General features: G+C 36.7%; 1 non-coding gene across 1 annotated transcript; it reads right to left on the bottom strand.

The window, feature by feature from the left end:
- Positions 1–1,106: 1,106 nt before the first annotated feature.
- Positions 1,107–1,178, bottom strand: TRNAP-AGG (transfer RNA proline (anticodon AGG)). Its single transcript has one exon. It is a non-coding gene; the product is annotated as a tRNA-Pro (tRNA).
- Between the last annotated feature and the right edge of the window lie 6,640 nt (positions 1,179–7,818).

Raw genomic sequence — 7,818 nt, 5'->3', positions numbered from 1 at the left:
TTTGTCAAAGGAAACCTGTCTGTGTTTTATAGAAACTGATATTCATTTTAAAGTCAATTAATATACAATTAAAATTGCCAGAAAACTCCAAGAAAGTTAAGTGATTGTGATTGCAATAACAGCAATGTTTAAAGTGCAATAATAACTATTGAACAGCATATTATTTTTTATTCTCATTAATTTAAAGTATTTTATGAATAATATTATTTTAAAATGTTGGTTATCGTATGTAGTTCAGTTCACTTTCGCATGATAAAACAATTTACTGAATATATTTCGAAGAATGATAAAACCTTATGATAGCATCAAAAACATTGGTACGCACCAAATGAATGTCATTTTTTATTATTTAAAACAGAAGTATTTCGGAGAGAAAATTAATATTAAAAGTAGGTTATTACATTCGGACACATTTTTTTCGTAAGATATTGCAATTTTTCATTAATATCGTGGGCGTTTTTTAAATACTCAGCTGCGAATCTATGAATCCAAGTGATTTCTCGTACTGTCATCTATGAAGGCATACTGTTTTCTGTGATATGGCGGTACTTATATGGAATGGAACTCACCTTCACACTGAATTTGAGAATGTCTCTCTCAAAGGTAGGAGGACTTGGAGGAGGTAGGAGGTGGGTTCAATTCTGGCTATCAAATCAATGTTGGCGATTGAAAAAACTAAAATGATGAAGAGTTCGTAATATTTCCGCGAGATATAATGTCTGTGGGTAAAACTAATAGTGATTCAATTGAACAATTTCCATTATTAATTATTATAAAATATTTTTAATTGTTTATAATATTTCTGTTTAATATTTTTCATTCATGAGTTTTATAAAATTTTAATTATAATATTGTTTTTCGTTCATGAAATATCTCAACATTCATACAGACTGGCAACCAACTGTAGACTCTTCAACATGAAACTATATAGGGTTTATGAAACTATAGAGATTGCTAAGAGGTTAAGTGGATTCGACAAGCAAGATCGGACATCGGAACGCAGGATTGGCCAATGACAAAAGAAAATACATTAACGGGCTCGGCCATCTTCAAACACGCAAGAGAGGCAATCGGAAAACGACAAAAATTACCTCAAAGTAAAAAGAGGGCTCGTCCGGGATTTGAACCCGGGACCTCTCGCACCCTAAGCGAGAATCATACCCCTAGACCAACGAGCCATTAGTTTTGTTCGAGAGTTTCAGAATCTTTCAACTTGGGCAAAGAGTAACGCTAAAAGACGGGCATTCGTAAGAGTGCATTCTTCCGCTCCGACGGCGACTATGCGTCTTCGCTCCCCTGCTCTTGGCAATCGCCTCCGGGTTGAATTGCGTGATGTTGTTGTTTTTAACCCCTGCCATCAACTACAAATTCAAACATATAAATTATTAATTGGGAGCATTCTGATTTTGCAATATTTTAGGAAAATATGAAGGATACAGTAACTCAAGTAGAGGAGACGTGCTCCATTATTTTGAATAATAAAAACTTTGGCCAAATGCAGAAAGAAAAGATGTCTAATGCGAAATTCAAATATTTACATATTGTTTAGAAATATCTGCTCTGGGTGATAATATGCTGATCTATAATTTAGAAATGTTGACGACGATAGACAGAGTTATCGTTCGGAAAATACATGCAAAAAGGAAATTCCAAGAAACTACGGGGAATTGCCGCGACAGTAACTATTATCAGAGTCATCTAGTAAATGTGCATTACAATGCAACAATTTCCGGGAGTAAATATCAAACTCGGTCAAGGCGAAAGATGTATACATTCTGAAATTGTTGCATTGTATTATAACAACGCTTTACAAAGCTAGCTCCTGTATGCTGCACGCGATCCAATTTGGCAAACAACCCAAATTCATGAGGAGTCCATATGACAGCAGCATATTCTAAATGAGACCTAACAAGTGATAGATAACATTTATCTTTTACCTTTTCATCATATTTAAAGAAGACCAGACCAGAACCCATTTTGTCGGGGCGTTTGCCCTATCGAAATAAACTGCTTCGGTGCGACAACGTCCACCCCTTCAGCTGCAGTGGATGTGCATCGGCACGTGGGATACAATAACGAACGAAAGTGTAAGTGACGAACGTGTACCTTTCCAGTGTTAGTGGAGGCGAAATTGAAAGAAAGACCACTAGTGGGTTGGCAATTGGCCGTAACCCAAGAAGAGGACTTAATTGAATTACCTTGATTTTAAGGGGTGGAACATTTTGCCCATTTACACGTCAACAAGACGTAACAACATTTTCTAATCCAAAAGCCTTATAATTAAACATTAACTGAATAGCTCTGGTCTAGAGTCTACTTTCTTTTTTTACCGTTTTGCATAAACATATGTACATATTTTTTTAATCTTTAGCTTTTTTTTCAAGTATTTTATCATTTTTTTTAACAATATTTTTTTTAATCTTGATTTATTATTATTTTTTTCAAGGACCATCTTTTGGCTTTTGGTTGCCCGACAAGCCCGCAAACATTGGGTCGAGTCGGGGCCAATTGCCCCAAGTTTTATTTAAGTGGCTACATGATGTCTTCTTACATTTAATTTATAATATGAGATTTAACAAAGTAATAACAAAGTATTTGCAATTAGAGAATCCTTGTTTAACTGCACTAAATATATTCGTAATTATAAAGAAAATGAAAGTCATAGGAAAGAATTCGGTTTTGTTATCGAAATATAATTTCTTTTGGAAGTCTGTCCCAGTACTCTACTGATAAATCAAAATGTTTTTGATAGCTTGTCCACGTTTCGTTAGCTTGCCCCCGTATATTTTTCACCCAATAGAGGTCAAGAAAGAGAAAATATAGCTTGATGACTGTTTAAAATATTCAAGATTAAAAAGCATAAGTTTTCAAAGATCTCTTTAATTCATTAAATCGGAGCGTGAAAACGTTTGATGCTCCAGTTTCTGAAGTCTTCTTTTTCCTAAGTTTTCAAATGGTTGTATTTAAATATTCACTCCTCATCGCAGCAATAAATTCCCCCTCAAGCCATCACTAATTCTCAGCTCTGATTGTAACGTCATTAAAGCCAGGTTACTAATATGTTCATTTTATTCTACAAAAACCTCGTGAATTACCGACGGGAAAATAGTGATGAATTATGCAGAATTTGACGTAGGGAAATTTTTTTCTCATTTTGTGGACTCTTTAAATAATTGAGTTTCTTTTCTTAAAATTTTAGTTGCTTAAATGACATTAATATAGAAGATATGATATTTAGCGAGAGAAGAAGACATTCTTCATTTACGCAACAGAGAAACTTGGAAAGCAACATAACATGGATTTCTTCATCTTCTTTGCTGTATCTATATCCTTAAACCATTTCCAACTGCACTGCCCATGTATTTCTAAGATGACTCTCTATCTTAATCTGAGCATAACTACTTCCTTTCCTTAAATCTGTTCAAATTATAAACCTTCTTCATGTCTTCTCTTCCACATCTCCTTGAAGTATAATTAGCTTAAAAAAGATTTCTAAGTGGATTCAGTGAATTAGAGTTCTCAATATGAGTATCTACAAAAGTAAGATTTGAGAACCTATAAGTTTCCCAAAGTAAACTGGTTGATTTAAAATCAACTACTGATCATCCGCTACATAACAATTTTCTTTATGGAATTCAACTGATATTTCCTTCTTTCCTTTCCACCGTTAAATAAGAAAGTCTTCTATATCTTTCCTCCTTTGTCTATATGGCTTTTCTCGGTGTCAAAAGTTAGAATCCCGTTGTGTCTCGATTCAGAAAGCAGATCAGATAACACACACTGAACGAAGAGTTCATTCTAAAGCAGAGCGTTCTTCAACGTCCACTTCGCCGAGTAAAAGCTCGTTCCCGCAATAAATCACGTGATCCGTGACGAGACGTTTCCCACCCCTCGCAAGCTAATCACCATTCTTACCATCGCTGGTAAATTATAAGGTCGTTAGTGCCCTCGGCAGTGTTTAATCTATAGTGGGCACACAGCCGTCGTGGAAGCGGTAGCTGTCTGTAGTAGCTGCTTCCCCGTGCTTTTTGAAGCAAATGCGGAAAAGGTTGGGAATGAAATTAGACGGGAAAAGATTAAGTAGAATATGAAATGGCCTAGACCTATCGGCGGAAGATCTATCAGATAATAAATTTAAGTCTCTGCCGAATGTATCACAGGAATGAAATACTAAGAAATCAAAAGATATCAAGATTAAACAGTCTCAGAAAATAAGACTAAGTTAAACAACTTAGTTGGAGTGCATCATTTAAAGCTGACAGAATATATCTCTTATCTGAGGGACATGTAGGACTTAAATGGGCGTAGAACTTAGGACAAGAAAGACTCTGGCTTAAGCAGTATTTAAAGATGACTTAGTGAATTATAAACACTTCATGATGAAAGACCCCTACTCACTACAATCTGGACGACTGTCTTGACGCGGTACATTTACATCCACATAATACCCCGCAAGGGCGTGTGGCGGTGTTAGCTCACCAGCCATGTGTGCAAAGCATGACATCGCCACACAAATGTTAATGCATAAGCACAAAGTTAATCGCAGAAAGAAGATGCTTACACGCAGCACTATTCAATAACAGAATATCTATATTGAAATCATGTGGGAGAACTGTTAAAGAGATGGGTCTATTGAAAAAAAATAACATGCAGTATATCGACGAAATACACGCATTGCCAGTGTTAGTTATCTCCTACGTAATTACTGCTATATCTATTTTGATCTCTAATGGTACGAGGAATAAACGACATTCTGAATCTAGCTGTTCTACAATAAATCCGCCTGAACTTACGTCGGTGATCTGATCTACATAGTAAGTGTTGGCCTGCAACGTAACTTTAACATTTTCAGATTGGTAACCTGCCTCAAATTTACGCAGTAGGTGTAATCTGACTAACGTGAAATAAGCTCCTTGATCCTTTCATTATAATTCCCAAGTATTGTGTTTCCTCATTTTCCCAAGAATCCTAACTTTTTATTAGCTATCCGCAAATTTCGCGAATGTGTTTTCCCCAGGACATATCCGTAGTATTTGTCGCTCCAAAGTATTTTACCGATTATACGTGTGTTATTTTGGTTCCCTGTATAGTGTGTTTTCTGGTGAAATACTTTTCCTCCAAACATTTATGGAAACACATTTTTTCAAATTCATTTCTAGCTTCCATACCTCGCACTACATTTGGATTTCATTTCGGTCGTTAGCTAATGATACTATATCATCGTGGCTGAATATTTCCCTATATACCGCAACATCGTCGGCAAATAGACGAAGTTTACCGGAAATCTGAGACCAGATGTTATTAATGTATAAAACGAACAATAACGGACCGCTCAGACTACCTTGTGGGACACCCTATGTTACCCTTACTGTGTCCGATGAAACACCGTCTATTACGACCCTTTTCTGGTGGCCAGTTAAAAAATTATTAATCCAGTCTATTACACGTTAATCCATCGCTAAACTTCCGAAATTTGGAGCTATTTCTTATGAGGCACTTTGTCCAATAACTTCTTAAAGTCCCGGGTAAGGATCTTCTCTCTAACGCACGTGATGAAGAAGGAATGCTAAAGTAAAACCCGGAAAATCATATAGAACAACAAAATGCACACGTGAGGACAAATCCCCTGGAGTGTAAACACCCGCTGCCTAATATCCTAGCGTTGGCTTGCAGAATACCAAATAGATAGATAGAAATGGAGAATCTGGGTATGGGAATAATTCTTTTGCCTCCATTGAAAACAAAAGTATCAAAGGATCGAGACTGGGAATCACTCACGGAGCGAAGGTTAAATTACAGATTAAATCTCTTACATATTGGAATGATTTGTCTTTAGAAGTGATGTTAAAAATGTATTATAAGCCTCATCGTAATACGGTAGGAGAGATCATTTAACTAAAATTTGTGAGGTTAAAAGTAGAACAGATATGTTTAAGATGCCATTTTTCCCACGAAGGATACGGGATTCGAATAACGTTGTCCGACCGCGCTAGGAGGGAAAAGTATTTTAGGTCAAAAGTAGCCTGGTTTGTAATCACCCCTACCATGCATCCTAGCGGGGGCTATCAGGGTGCTATGTAATAAATAAATAATGAGTAATGAAATTAGTTCATTATTGGGAATTCATCACCTATCAGTTTGCAGAAAAACTACAGACCCAATTTTAACGAACGAAATTATATTACTTTCCTTGGAGCATATAGATGGCATCTCTAAAATTAGAATTCGGAAAAGTCGTGCGTTCAGCAACTCTTTTACTCTTGTCAACTAATGCCTGTGCAGTGAATTATTTAAACATCAAAATTTCTTTAGTAGCCAATTGTTCTAGTAACTCAGATAATAGATAGCATGATTCATTTCTCTTTCAATACGTGTTTCAAAATTACTTACATGGACGTTTTTCATCAAAGATCAATAATTATGGAATCAAGCGTGTCTAGTGTATCTACAGGGAACCTGGATCACCTGAAAGCTGCAATTTCAAGCCATGGGAATTTAACAAGACAAAATATTTCAGAAATTTTTGACGGGCCCAATTGTTTGGGCCATAATTACTGACTCGAGGTGTTTTCTGCTGTTGTTTTCCAGCTGTTTTCCATTCCGATATGGGGGGTACCGTTACTTTATATAGATCAAAAGTTCATGTGGTATCATAGTTCGTTTGATTTGTGGTAATTGAACTGACTTGTTTCAGAATATTTTGGGTTAAACAATTCGTAACACCAATAGGCATTCATAGTTCAACATACATTCAGCATCAGACCAAAAATATTTTACAATTTGAGTAGAGCGTACCTATAACTTACCTCAATGATTTCTTGAAATCACATTTTCATGGTAGAGGGGACAGATTCTTTCACTGTGTCCGCAAAAATGGGATCCATACGAAGTTAGATTAATTGCCGAATTGGATCGCACGCAGTCCCAAAATTAAGCCTACATCGTGAGGATCCCATGCACCCGCAAAGAGTCATAGCAACTAATAACCCATAGCTGTGCCCACTAGATCGATGATAATTGTTTCTGATAGGGTCGCCCAGGCCAAATAGGTGGATGGGTGGGAACCTGACGAAAGGTATAAGTCCGCACAGCGTCTGTTCCTCACTGAGATGGCTGCAAAGGCGTCTGACCCCAGCGGGGGAACCATTGAGTGATGGTGTCACATTTAAATACTATGAAGGAAGGCAACGCAAGAAACCAGCTCAATCATGCACTGTATATGATAAAATAGAGGACATTACTGCGCTATACCCGTCGGCAATCTAGCCTAACCCGGTGTCCTACGGCTAGAAATAATAATAAATAATGACAAGAAGCAAATTTGCGAATTGTTTGAAATTAAGTGTGGCGTTTTATCTAAAAGTATTTGCTTTGGATCAAGTGCTAATTGGATTGCTTTGGGACGGATGTGAAGAAAAATAGAAAGAATAATGTGGTATTAAAGGAAAACAAACTACGAAGACAATGCAATACTCGTATAAACCGTAAGTTCATTTCATGTAATGCTAATCACCTCACGAATGCAAGCACCACAGCGGGTGTTCATATGGAATAAGTGAAAACCGACAGAAGACTTGTGCCTTGGAAGATTTCTCAAAAGCAAACGTAGTGTACGTAAATGGATCGTTGGTCTTGAGGCATGATTTTCGGTTTAGGTGCGAGTGGTCTCAGGTCCGGTCGAGCCGTTTTTATCTGCTGTTATTCTTAAGAGTTTTTCTGCTTACAAAATGAAGCAGATTCTTATGACTCCCCAAAGTCTTCAGAATTTCTGAATAAGTGCATATGTTCTGACGAAATTAATTTACCCGGCAGAAATTG

Source organism: Hetaerina americana, unplaced genomic scaffold, assembly GCF_022747635.1.
Source record: "Hetaerina americana unplaced genomic scaffold, ioHetAmer1.1.p SCAF_4, whole genome shotgun sequence".
Classification (NCBI taxonomy): Eukaryota; Metazoa; Arthropoda; class Insecta; order Odonata; family Calopterygidae; genus Hetaerina; species Hetaerina americana.
Note: the sequence above shows the minus strand (reverse complement) of the source record. Positions and strands in the feature narration are given on the sequence as shown.